At 36.5% G+C, this 12,862-nt stretch overlaps 2 protein-coding genes across 7 annotated transcripts in view; one reads left to right on the top strand and one right to left on the bottom strand.

The window, feature by feature from the left end:
* LOC134823994 (arginine kinase-like) overlaps positions 1–12,862 on the top strand; it is a 97,835-nt gene that overhangs the window by 9,564 nt on the left and 75,409 nt on the right. The window lies entirely within an intron of this gene.
* The window catches only part of LOC134823993 (inositol-trisphosphate 3-kinase A-like), a 110,065-nt gene that overhangs the window by 36,571 nt on the left and 60,632 nt on the right, over positions 1–12,862 (bottom strand). The window lies entirely within an intron of this gene.

The raw sequence follows: 12,862 nt of genomic DNA, 5'->3' as shown, positions 1-12,862 counted from the left end.
TAATCTAAACGGTTGAAGATCTCCCTAACTCGTTCTTACAACACGCGCGCTACAAAACAATGGCACGGTTAATTCCCTCCCCGACATGTAATAGGAATAATAAGTGTGGTTTGAGCGAGGTTGTAGTGTGGGAGTGTGTGATGAGAACAGATCGGAATCTCACTCATGAAATAGTGAAATAGTGAAATAGTGAAATAGTGAAATAGTTGAGTGGAGTTTTTGTTAGGGCCAGGGTGGGAGTTATTAGTGGATAAACCAGATGTCACGTGAGGTTGTTGAGGTATTCAACAGATTGATTAAATTTACATTCAGGATTTGTCTGGTATGTGATGTATTGTTGTGAAATATCAGCTATTTCTATCTGCCAGTACTGTAAACTTCTTTTATTATCATACTAAAACTTAGCAAACTGAAAAATGTCATCTGGTGTCTTCAGTCGGGAGTTAGCCCATTGGAAATACAACGACGATTTACGGTTGAATATAACCACAAGAGATTTTAATCTTAATAAAGTCGATATATATTTATAAACATTGACACAGAATCATGGCAAATTTCCAAACCGGGTCACATACCATGAAACACAGCATGATGACACTACCCTAGAATACAAGATAAACCAAAGACGAGTTTCTGAGTACAACCCAACGAGGATTCCTGAGTAAAACCCAATTTCACCTTAAAAGGTACACGTGTGAAAAGAGTAATTATGGGCACGTGTGAAAAGTAAATTATGGAAATGACAAAGTGACGATTGGACGAGAGAGAGTGAGAGTTGCTGAAACGCCGAAAGGCTGATTGTAAAATGTCTCGGTTATAATACTAGTACAGTGCCTAATATAGATTCACAGGTTCGTTCTAAAATGTACAACTCGTACTATAGCGTACACATTTTAATGGATTAATGTCTACATCGTGACGTCAAGCTGTATAACAGGTTGTGTGAAAAATGGCAGCTTGAGTTTGGATTATATACTCGAAGAGGGGAGTTATATAGGATGTGGTCCAAACTAGTTCATACTAATTTATACTAATTTACACTAATTTATACTAATTTTTATTACTTTGTACTAATTTATACTATTTAATACTAATTTATACTAATTTATACTACCGGAGATGATAGAACATCATAAAAATAATTAGTGTCAGGTAGATTCTACTGGGATGGACGTAATTATATAGATCTCACAAAGAGTGAGATCGTGTCTAATGACCCGAGGAATCATTACAACTACAGTGTAAACTGTAAAGTCGCGCACGTGCAAGTACTTCAAACCACAAGAAAATTCACGTGCTGGCAACGATTTTCGACGAGCACATAATTATATTTGGTCATTAATAATGCGGTACAGTTAGAAACATACTATTACAGGTCTTTTTTATGAAATGCTATTAGAAATAAACTTGTTGGAGCGTAGTCGATTTTGGTTTTAAAATACAAATTGGCATACCCTAATTTTACTTCTAAAACCTTTATTGGAAGGTGTAAAACTTGACTCCACTGGTACTGCATTTCAAGTGGCGTGTATATTGCATTTGCTGCATGACTAAACTGGCTAACTAGGAAACAAGGATCTCTGACCCTTAGTAACATGCACAAAATAGAGTCCCGCCTACACCTCTGATTTGAATATATATTTATTAATACTGAACAGTAAAATTGTGAGTCAGCTTCTTTTAATGAGTTATTTTAATATATGGATACACTGGTTAACGGGGACACGATGACAGGTACTTGGTTAATATTTGATTTAAATCGTTTAAAATTCGGGTTTGCGTTTGGAGGGTGCTGATTGTAATAATTTTAGGATTTTAAATGGAGAAATGGAGATTTTGCTGACTCATAACAATCACAATGGGTTGTGATAAATAAATTTATAGAGTATATAGGTTTAATATATGTATTGTATTTTATTTAGTTTATGAATAGAAGCATTCAAACGAATTTTGTTGAGCCGAATTTATAATTTTGTTGATGATCGTTCAAACGTATAAAACTCAGTATTCGATTTCTTATTTCATGAAAGATTCGCCTAGAATTTATATCTCTACTTTCTTTGCATTTTCGATTAAATATTTGACATTTGTACAGCATTAAAATGATGAATTGAAATTGAAAAGTTCGAATACAAAACCTTTCTATACATTATCTACAAAATACTGATTTCCCTCTTCATAATCCTAAATTTAACTATTCCTACAACCAGAATATAAATCAACGGCATGTAATGACAACGCTTACAAAGATAAACCTAACGAAATAACCTGCCGATCACTCCGCTTGTCACTAACTGTCAGAGAAACCACCACTTCCACTTAATTTCACGCTTCAGCTGACTCGACAACTGCTCAGCTTGCTGCAGTTATCTTCACAAATAGTCCGGACGTGATTTAGTGACTGTTATACATTTAATAAGTGCTTGAGGAGCCCACTATGTTTTAATATATCAATTAATGTTTTAATATATTGCAGTTAATAATGAGTTGTTGGGATCGTTTCGGCAGATTTAAATTTCAAGGACTGTGGTTTCTACAGAGATGTTCCGGGGGGAGGGGGGGGGGGTGCTCATCGTGTTTGGGTGCTCGTCATATTTTACTGCTGGGATCAATGTTCGTGGCATACGTATGTATTGGAAGAGGGTTTGTTAACGTTTACACTATACAGGCTCCTAATTGGACATTTTTCTCAGCGACTCCGAATGTTTCTGTGTCATTTTCTCTATGTTAACTATGTTGTATGAGACACGATGTAGTATGAGACACGATTTAGATACTGAAAGTTAGATTTTTCGATGAAGCATGAAAAAATTAAAAATCGCCAATATGAATGACCGGCATTTAGTACTACAGGGATAGTTTACATATTAATCAAACCAGATAGGGTAAAGCTGTAGTTTCTACACAATATCTATGTTTAATTAAAGGGACTCACCGAGAGAAATCTAACAAGGAACATATTCCGTCTAAATGTTATACTATAAGAACATGTGATGAAAAGCTTTTCGGAACACTAAACACACAGCTTTACTTTGTAGGTTTTAGGTTTTTATATGTGTTTGTATGCTATGGCCATTTTTAAACGGAGAGCGTTGCTGTTTACTGGGCTGAAGTAGTAAGGAAGACATATTCTAAAAATAGTTTTGTATTCTTATTATTATTCTTATTATTTGTATTCTTATTACTGTTATTACTATGGCTGCATATTATAAACGTAGATATCCTGGCAGGGGGTCGCATTTCAAAACCTTTTTGTTTTGACATGTGATCATATTGAGTTGGCACTCACTCACACTTGTCATGATAGCAACTATACATCTCATAGCGCTTTGTTTAAAATCCGTTCTCCATAATATATATAATATAAGAACAACCTGGAACATTACAATGGAATAAATAAGCGGAGTGTATTGAACTTCCTGTCCCAAAATGGCTTCCAAATGTACCCCCCACATGGCTTCAATTTCAGGTCCTTAACAAGCCGACTTACTGCCCATAAATTGAAAAACGGCGATTTTTTGACTTGCCGATGATATGTGTCATCTTTGTATGGCCTCCAGAGACTCAGGTTCGAGCACACACATTATGATATTATGACTTGTAACTTGTAAGCATGATATTTGATCGGCTCCCAAAATGTTTTCGTGACGTCAGATTTGATCATCAAATGTACCATTTTAACCATATTTTGAAGTTCAAGGAGTTGTGAGTAGTTGAAATTGAAAATGAAGACGTATTATTACGTCACATAGGATGGTATTTCCTAAATTCTACACGCCTTTTAAAACAACGGTGCGTGGTCTGAAATTCATTAATACATCAGTGAATGCTATGCGCGGCAACTTTAGCATAAATATGACCGCGCGCCGGTAGACCTTTTTCAGCTAGCAATGCGCCCGATTGCCATAACAGTGAATGTTTTAGCGCCAACTCAAGTACATACAATATTTGCATTTTTCTTAGCGACCCAATTTGCAGCATAACTCACTACCTTTCAAAATACAGAATCCACAGAAAATGGCGTAACACTGTGCACTGTTTCTAATGTATTGACAAAGAAGTTTCACTCGTCGCTTTATTATATTAGAGTATTCGTGTTGAAATATCACATCATGACTGGTCCCGAATATTAAGTTACACATTTTAACAACTCGTTAGTCAGCAGCCACATTTACTGCACCGCAAAGGCCGGCCATCCTGTTAAAACTATGTACGGGATGGCTGAAGTGAATTTTTGCTCCCTAAATTAAATCATGGGACTCAGGTAATAGATTCAAAGCTAATGATCCTAATACTTTGGTAATTATATGATAATATGCACTGAGTCGGAATTACTATCACGTGAAATAAAACGTACATTTAACAAACCCCTACATCCCCCATTTTAACCTCAACAAGCTCAAGACACTGGATGTCACCCTGTCATGTGATTTTCATATTCACCCTAACTGTACTGACTATATGTGAAGATGTGAGAAGAATACTGTAATCCTGATATATTGCATCTACATCACACTTTATTATTTCTTCACAAAAAGCCATTAATCTGATTTTACCATCTTTTCACTCCACGATTATTATAAGTACATTGCATTGTCCTTGCGGCGAGTGATACACTATACACACATCTGCCATTTAATACCCCACAACAACTCACACCTTCTTTTCAACTCGTTTCTTGAATATTCTCTCAGTGTATGATGGGTAAAATAGCACGCATAGCCTTCCCAATTTCGACATTTGTACACATCATAATGCCACATTTTCTCACAAAAAAGCCAGCCCAATTACTCAATCTCACTATCTTCCGAACAAAGATTATAATAATTAGAAAATGTTGGACAATAACCGGACACTTTCATATGGCATGATGGATATATTGGCATCTCCTGTCTAAAATGTGTATATTTATGTGTGTAGGACAGCAGTGTGTGTGTGTGTGTGTGTGTGTGTGTGTGTGTGTGTGTGTGTGTGTGTGTGTGTGTGTGTGTGTGTGTGTGTGTGTGTGTGTGTGTGTGTGTGTGTGTGTGTGTGTGTGTGTGTGTGTGTGTGTGTGTGTGTGTGTGTGTGTGTGTGTGTGTGTGTGTGTGTGTGTGTGTGTGTGTGTGTGTGTGTGTGTGTGTGTGTGTGTGTGTGTGTGTGTGTGTGTGTGTGTGTGTGTGTGTGTGTGTGTGTGTGTGTGTGTGTGTGTGTGTGTGTGTGTGTGTGTGTGTGTGTGTGTGTGTGTGTGTGTGTGTGTGTGTGTGTGTGTGTGTGTGTGTGTGTGTGTGTGTGTGTGTGTGTGTGTGTGTGTGTGTGTGTGTGTGTGTGTGTGTGTGTGTGTGTGTGTGTGTGTGTGTGTGTGTGTGTGTGTGTGTGTGTGTGTGTGTGTGTGTGTGTGTGTGTGTGTGTGTGTGTGTGTGTGTGTGTGTGTGTGTGTGTGTGTGTGTGTGTGTGTGTGTGTGTGTGTGTGTGTGTGTGTGTGTGTGTGTGTGTGTGTGTGTGTGTGTGTGTGTGTGTGTGTGTGTGTGTGTGTGTGTGTGTGTGTGTGTGTGTGTGTGTGTGTGTGTGTGTGTGTGTGTGTGTTGTGTGTGTGTGTGTGTGTGTGTGTGTGTGTGTGTGTGTGTGTGTGTGTGTGTGTGTGTGTGTGTGTGTGTGTGTGTGTGTGTGTGTGTGTGTGTGTGTGTGTGTGTGTGTGTGTGTGTGTGTGTGTGTGTGTGTGTGTGTGTGTGTGTGTGTGTGTGTGTGTGTGTGTGTGTGTGTGTGTGTGTGTGTGTGTGTGTGTGTGTGTGTGTGTGTGTGTGTGTGTGTGTGTGTGTGTGTGTGTGTGTGTGTGTGTGTGTGTGTGTGTGTGTGTGTGTGTGTGTGTGTGTGTGTGTGTGTGTGTGTGTGTGTGTGTGTGTGTGTGTGTGTGTGTGTGTGTGTGTGTGTGTGTGTGTGTGTGTGTGTGTGTGTGTGTGTGTGTGTGTGTGTGTGTGTGTGTGTGTGTGTGTGTGTGTGTGTGTGTGTGTGTGTGTGTGTGTGTGTGTGTGTGTGTGTGTGTGTGTGTGTGTGTGTGTGTGTGTGTGTGTGTGTGTGTGTGTGTGTGTGTGTGTGTGTGCGTGCGTGCGTGCGTGCGTGCGTGCGTGCGTGCGTGCGTGCGTGCGTGCGTGCGTGTGTGTGTGCGTGTGTGTGTGTGTGTGTGGTCAGAACGCGCAACCATTATATACTGCCTACGGGAGAAGCAACTTCTTGCATTATATAAAGAACAAAGCAACTAATTCCATGAGAGTGTGCACGGAGTTGTATTATGTTATTTAAATATATTATGTTATATATGATTATTAAGTTGTACATGTTTTGTGAAAAGGATAATAAAATGCTGAGGCTTGTATAATTATACACTGTCGTCATGACGGGTTAGAGTTAATGAGTTTACATATTATTATAATTGAGTATTACTATATATATTATACATAATTAATGTAATGGAATATATAGTGCAGATTATTGAATATATAGAATGGAGACTCGCACTCCGCCTACAATATACAATGTATTTGACTGAATGAAAACTCCGTCTACAATACAATATCAAAATAACAATAATTAGGAACGTTAAAAGCTCTAAACAGTGACGTCACAGGTCAGTGACGTCACAGGTCAGTGACGTCACAGGTCACTCATCGAGCGATAGAAAATAATTACCGCGCTTTATTCTCATCCACACGGGAGTCGGGACAGCCTTCATTTAACAAAGTCGAACTAATATAAGTGTAACTATTGTGTGCTACGTACGCATCTTGAAATTAGTAACTGTGATTAAAAGAGCTTCACGTGTTGTTTCCTACACAATATATGGTATTACGAAATTAAAACTTTAGTATTTTGATATAATTTACTGACGGTGAAACTCAAGATACAGGCTGTGAGACGGACCAAGAATAGTTTTTAAATTTTCTTCTGCTTATTTTAAGAACAGTGTGATACTCTGTGAACAGGAGTTTAACCCGATTTACTGCGGCGTTAAATTGGGGTTCTGCTGTACTACGCAATAATGCCTATAACTTATTTTCAAATTATTTTGTTTGGGTTGAAATGATATCTCAATAAGCTTAGATAGTTCTATCATGTTCATACAATGTGCACACTTCACAACTTAACCTCTCATTACAGGGTATTCGCATTACCCTACCAGTTGTTCCAACAGTGTTATTAACACGACCTTTTCTTTTCTACACCTATTATACTACGGAGTTGTGATACCCATGTTTACCATTACGTGTGTTTACTGTCAATAACATTAGTATCTGGGAGTTTGCAACACTATGACATACATGGTAACTAAATATTATAGTACATACTATACTGTATATAATAGAAGCAACTTAGTGGCTAGGATCCGAATGAGCGGACATAAGCTAAACGTAGAAACTGGAAGATATGGGAGCAGAACTGGAAGTCAACATCACAGAATTTGTGAATTCTGCAGCGAAAAGTCCATGATGGAGCTCTTTGTTAATCTTCCTTGTGTTGATCCGATAATAGAAGATGAAGAACACTTCCTTAGAACATGTCCCAGGTACCATTCCAGTAGGACTAACATGAAGGAGCCCACAAAGTCATTACTATTTCATGACATGAAGAGCCTCTTTCTACCGGAGCACATAGTGGAATTCACCAAGTTCGTCGCTCAGCTGTGCAGAACACGATTCCCTATAAAGAAGAAACACGAACATTAGTGTCTCAGTACGGGATATCACATTTCCTCCACAGCCCCTTCATTTTCACTTTTTCTTTACACTCATCAAACACCTTAATGGTAACGGATTTTCTATTTGGATTTCGGACTTTGACCTTTAGCTATGCTGATCTGACATTATCTCACTGTAATATAGATCTATTTTTTGTAAACCTTGTAAACCTTGATGTCGATGGTGTTATATGGGCGATTTCACGTAAAGTAAATTACACTTTGCACAAAAATTTGGCCTTATTCTGACTCTCAAGCATTACACAAACATAACAGAATCATGATAAATTGCATGAAACATCTCCTATGTACTCCACACACAGCTATATTAAGATTTTTTCTCCAACTGCTATGGCTTTTGAGTGAGGCACGTTTGAAAATGTAAAGTAAATTACAGGGCACAAATTGACATTCCTGACCAACGTGTATTGAAATCTCATTTCGTGCCCAGGTGTGAGAGTAAACATTTAAATATTTTTCATGCACACTGGCAAATGTCTTGCCTGTACTGGAAAGGGTTTGTTTTGGTAAATGGTTAATAGCTGTGTTCTGTAGAAGCCTTTGTTCCTTGTAAAGTAAGTTACTCTTTTGTGTCAAGTAGTTTACACTGTTACACAATCCTTTGATTTTAACTGTTTAAAGCTGCCCCTTTGTCTTTAATTCGTTTGCTAAGTGTATGAACTATGTAATATATGATTAATAATGATATATCAGTTTATCATTAGCCAATTAAGGGGGCCGGGGGGGCCTTCATCAAAATTTTCTCGAAATTGACTTTATAGTTGTTTCTAATAGAGGGGAGTGATATCTATCAGATGCTTTTGGTCCCATGGAAAAATATTGTTCCTAGACGAAATTATTATCGGTCAAATGTCAGCGCTTATGTGTAATTGTATTGCGCGAGCGATTTTCAATTTTTGAAAATCTTGGACCTCAAAAAATCGTCAAAAAACGAGGTCCAAGATTTTCAAAATCGAATAAAATATGTTTAAAGGCCTATCTCAAAATTCTGTTTGGCTCATCTCTTTTAAATTATCTCTAGAACATATCCTGAAAGTTTCAGGGTGATTGCTAAAAACATGTAGGAGAAAATAGATTTTTAGACTCAATTTTCAGGACAGGGGTTGAAAATCGCTCGCACAATACAATTACACATAAGTGCTGACCTTTGACCGACAATAATTTCGGCTAGGAATAATATTTTTCCATGGGACCAAAAGCATCTGATAGATATCACTCCCTTCTATCAGAAACAACTAAAAAGTCAATTTCGAGGGAATTTTGATGAAGACCCCCCGGCCCCCTTAATTGGTTGATTGATCCACTGATTGGGTCCACAGTTAGCCCAGTTATACAGAGTAGGTAGGTGGGCGTAAATGTACGAATGTTTCCCAGCTCAAAATTTGTGTTCAAGCAGGCCACTGGATTTTCTGTAAAGTAAAGTATTATTTTCGAAAAGTCAATTTTTAACCATTTTTAACCATTTTTATAGATTTCTTTAATGAAATTCCGACCAGAACCAATCTATTATCACTTTTAAATAACTTTTATTCTGTTTGACAATCGTTACTTGTTGTGTTTTACTACTATTACTGAATAAAAAGCATATGTGTAAATTACTTGACACGTAAATTACTTGACATGTAACTTACTTGACGCTGGTATTGACATGATCTGATATCTATGGATCTAAATAAACAAGTACATTATGTCTTGACATCAGAGTTAGCTTGTTTTAGCAAGATTTCAGCAAGAAATAACATGAAATGTGGCCAGCAGAAAACTTTTTTGTTATTTATGTATAGTAATTTACACTAAAAACAGGAGAAAGTAGAATAGCATTGCTCCGAATCTGCTTAAATTTTGAGTCCCAAATTTTGCATACAGCTTCAGTGAAGTGGTATGCACCTTTACAGATCAAGAATTAATGAATATTACAACAATCTCTTTTTAGTAAACAGCTTTTATTATAGAGTAGTTTTAGCCTGTAAAACATGACAATTTATGGGTATTTTGAAAACGCGATAACACAAAAACGAAGTGAGATATTTATAAGCGGTTTTTTGTGTCTAACAGTTTATAATCTTCTCTTTCAGACTCCAATCAAAGCTAGTGCCATAACTGAAATTTATTTTTTTCCCTCCTTGTTCATGTTTCATGAAATTGCCCATATACTAAAATATAGAATATAATATACTACAATACTAGCCCCCCCCCCCCCTCTTATTCCCACTGTTCACTAAAGGGAGGGGCCACACGGCCCCCTCCTATTCCCACTATTCACTAAAGGGAGGGGCCAACACGGGGACCCCTCCTATTCCCACTGTTCACTTAAGGGAGGGGCCACACGGCCCCCTCCTATTCACTAAAGGGAGGGGCCACACGGGGACCCCCTCCTATTCCCACTGTTCACTAAAGGGAGAAGCCACACGGCCCCCTCCTATTCCCACTGTTCATTAAAGGGAGGGACCACACGGCCCCCTCCTATTCCCACTATTCACTAAAGGGAGGGGCCACACGGGGATCACCTCCTATTCCCACTGTTCACTAAAGGGAGGGGCCACACGGCCCCCTCCTATTCCCACTATTCACTAAAGGGAGGGGCCACACGGGGACCCCCTCCTATTCCCACTGTTCACTAAAGGGAGGGGCCACACGGCCCCCTCCTATTCCCACTGTTCACTAAAGGGAGGGACCACACGGCCCCTTCCTATTCCCACTATTCACTAAAGGGAGGGGCCACACGGCCCTCCTCCTATTCCCACTGTTCACTAAAGGGAGGAGCCCACACGGGGACCAAGCCTTTGTTTTCACAAGTAAACAGCAGCGTGTTATCAATATATAATATAGTGTTATATAGTGTATAATATATTATATAACTTATATAATATACTACAGTACTAGCCGTTAAAGAAGTAGACTATTAGGACATGTTCTTACTATTATTATATACCATATCTTGTGTGGTTAGTATAGCATGTTCTTACTATTATTATATACCATATCTTGTGTGGTTAGTATAGCATGTTCTTACTATTATTATATACCATATCTTGTGTGGTTAGTATAGCATGTTCTTACTATTATTATATACCATATCTTGTGTGGTTAGTATAGCATGTTCTTACTATTATTATATACCATATCTTGTGTGGTTAGTATAGCATGTTCTTACTATTATTATATACCATATCTTGTGTGGTTAGTATAGCATGTTCTTACTATTATTATATACCATATCTTGTGTGGTTAGTATAGCATGTTCTTACTATTATTATATACCATATCTTGTGTGGTTAGTATAGCATGTTCTTACTATTATTATATACCATATCTTGTGTGGTTAGTATAGCATGTTCTTACTATTATTATATACCATATCTTGTGTGGTTAGTATAGCATGTTCTTACTATTATTATATACCATATCTTGTGTGGTTAGTATACCATGTTCTTACTATTATTATATACCATATCTTGTGAGGTTAGTATAGCATGTTCTTACTATTATTATATACCATATCTTGTGAGGTTAGTATAGCATGTTCTTACTATTATTATATACCATATCTTGTGTGGTTAGTATAGCATGTTCTTATTATTATTATATACCATATCTTGTGAGGTTAGTATAGCATGTTCTTACTATTATTATATACCATATCTTGTGTGGTTAGTATAGCATGTTCTTACTATTATTATATACCATATCTTGTGTGGTTAGTATAGCATGTTCTTACTATTATTATATACCATATCTTGTGTGGTTAGTATAGCATGTTCTTACTATTATTATATACCATATCTTGTGTGGTTAGTATAGCATGTTCTTACTATTATTATATACCATATCTTGTGTGGTTAGTATAGCATGTTCTTACTATTATTATATACCATATCTTGTGTGGTTAGTATAACATGTTCTTACTATTACTATATACCATATCTTGTGAGGTTAGTATAGCATGTTCTTACTATTACTATATACCATATCTTGTGTGGTTAGTATAGCATGTTCTTACTATTATTATATACCATATCTTGTGTGGTTAGTATAGCATGTTCTTACTATTATTATATACCATATCTTGTGTGGTTAGTATAGCATGTTCTTACTATTATTATATACCATATCTTGTGTGGTTAGTACAGCATGTTCTTACTATTATTATATACCATATCTTGTGTGGTTAGTATAGCATGTTCTTACTATTATTATATACCATATCTTGTGTGGTTAGTATAGCATGTTCTTACTATTATTATATACCATATCTTGTGTGGTTAGTATAGCATGTTCTTACTATTATTATATACCATATCTTGTGTGGTTAGTATAGCATGTTCTTACTATTATTATATACCATATCTTGTGTGGTTAGTATAGCATGTTCTTACTATTACTATATACCATATCTTGTGTGGTTAGTACAGCATGTTCTTACTATTATTATATACCATATCTTGTGTGGTTAGTATAGCATGTTCTTACTATTATTATATACCATATCTTGTGTGGTTAGTATAGCATGTTCTTACTATTATTATATACCATATCTTGTGTGGTTAGTATAGCATGTTCTTACTATTATTATATACCATATCTTGTATGGTTAGTATAGCATGTTCTTACTATTATTATATACCATATCTTGTGTGGTTAGTATAGCATGTTCTTACTATTATTATATACTATATCTTGTGTGGTTAGTATAGCATGTTCTTACTATTATTATATACCATATCTTGTATGGTTAGTATAGCATGTTCTTACTATTATTATATACCATATCTTGTGTGGTTAGTATAGCATGTTCTTACTATTATTATATACCATATCTTGTGTGGTTAGTATAGCATGTTCTTACTATTATTATATACCATATCTTGTGTGGTTAGTATAGCATGTTCTTACTATTATTATATACCATATCTTGTGAGGTTAGTATAGCATGTTCTTACTATTATTATATACCATATCTTGTGTGGTTAGTATAGCATGTTCTTACTATTATTATATACCATATCTTGTGTGGTTAGTATAGCATGTTCTTACTATTATTATATACCATATCTTGTGTGGTTAGTATAGCATGTTCTTACTATTATTATATACCATATCTTGTGTGGTTAGTATAGCATGTTCTTACTA

This window comes from Bolinopsis microptera, chromosome 12, assembly GCF_026151205.1.
Source record: "Bolinopsis microptera isolate Bmic1 chromosome 12, MBARI_Bmic_1.0, whole genome shotgun sequence".
Lineage (NCBI taxonomy): Eukaryota > Metazoa > Ctenophora > Tentaculata > Lobata > Bolinopsidae > Bolinopsis > Bolinopsis microptera.
The sequence above is the reverse complement of the archived record's forward strand: the minus strand, read 5'-3'. Positions and strand labels throughout refer to the sequence as shown.